The following is a 1,472-nucleotide window of genomic DNA, read 5'->3' as shown; positions in this document are numbered from 1 at the left end:
TATTATTGTACCTGAGTTTTTATTGTATTTGGGAAGTCATGCCCGGGTCGAATACTACAAGGGAGAAACGGGTTGCACTCTTTTACGGTACTGAAATCACCAGGCATTTTACATTGCATCAAGTAGAAAATAATTTGGTACCAGATAGTAGCAAACATATAAGTGCTAGAAAGTGAATGACATTACTTTGTCATGTGGCTCAGGCTTTGTTGGTCAACTGGCTGCCTGGCGAGGCCCCCCTTTTGTAGGCGCGCAGATCTATTAGCCCCCAAAAAACTCAAACTCAGTCGGGGTCTCAACTTTGAGAGTTAGAACAGTACACAAGGTGCAATTTCAAAATGTGGTTGAGCATCACCAGTTAGTTTCTTGTTATGTCAGTCACTGACAGTCTCTCAATTAGCCAGGCCAGCTAAAAATGTTTAGCTGTCTAGACCACTTTATCAATCTATCTACATGTGTAGTAATCATGTTTCAATTACCAACCGGGGGCCCCAATTGATTTTGTTAGTCACTCTCACTCATATATAAAAAATGGCAAACATTTCTCTCCATCCCATGGCAAAATAAGTAGAATTGCATGAAATTTGTTTCCAAAATTGCAAAAGAAGTTCTCTAAGCCCCATGGCAAAATGTGTAGAATTGCAGGAAATGAATCATAACATTTATTTTTTCTCTCTTCTGTCACTAATGTATGCACTCACTACTTACTGGAAGTCGTTCTAGATAAGAGAGTACTAAATTACTAAAATGTAATGTAAAATGTTGTTAGTTAACATCCCAGCTTTACCATACTACGTAATGGTCACCAGGCGGCAGGTGCTACCATAGATATATGTATTTAATTTTTATTCAACCTTTATTTAACTGGGCAAGTCAGTTAAGAACAAATTCTTATTTACAATGACGGCGTATCAAAAGACAAAAGGCCTCCTGCGGGGACGGGGCTATATATTTAAATAAAATATAAATATAGGACAAAACACACATCACGAAAAGAAACAACACAACACTACATAAAGAGAGACCTAAGACAACATAGCAAGGCAGCAACACATGACAACACAACATGGTAGAAACACAACATAACAACATGGTAGCAACAACATGGTAGTAGCACAAAACATGGTACAACCATTATTGGGCACAGACAACAGCACAAAGGGCATGAAGGTAGAGACAATAATACATCACACAAAGCAGTCACAACTGTCAGTAAGAGTGTCCATGATTGAGTCTTTGAATGAAGAGATTGAGATAAAACTGTCCAGTTTGAGTGTTTGTTGCAGCTCATTCCAGTCGCTAGCTGCAGCGAACTGAAAAGAGGAGCAACCCAGGGATGTGTGTGCTTTGGGGACCTTAAACAGAACGTGACTGGCAGAACGAGTGTTGTATGTGGAGGATGAGGGCTGCAGTAGATATCTCAGATAGGGGGGAGTGAGACCTAAGAGGTGTTTTATAAATAAGCATCAACC

Source organism: Salvelinus fontinalis, chromosome 29 (genome assembly GCF_029448725.1).
Source record: "Salvelinus fontinalis isolate EN_2023a chromosome 29, ASM2944872v1, whole genome shotgun sequence".
In the NCBI taxonomy this organism is placed as follows: domain Eukaryota; kingdom Metazoa; phylum Chordata; class Actinopteri; order Salmoniformes; family Salmonidae; genus Salvelinus; species Salvelinus fontinalis.
The sequence above is the reverse complement of the archived record's forward strand: the minus strand, read 5'-3'. Positions refer to the sequence as shown.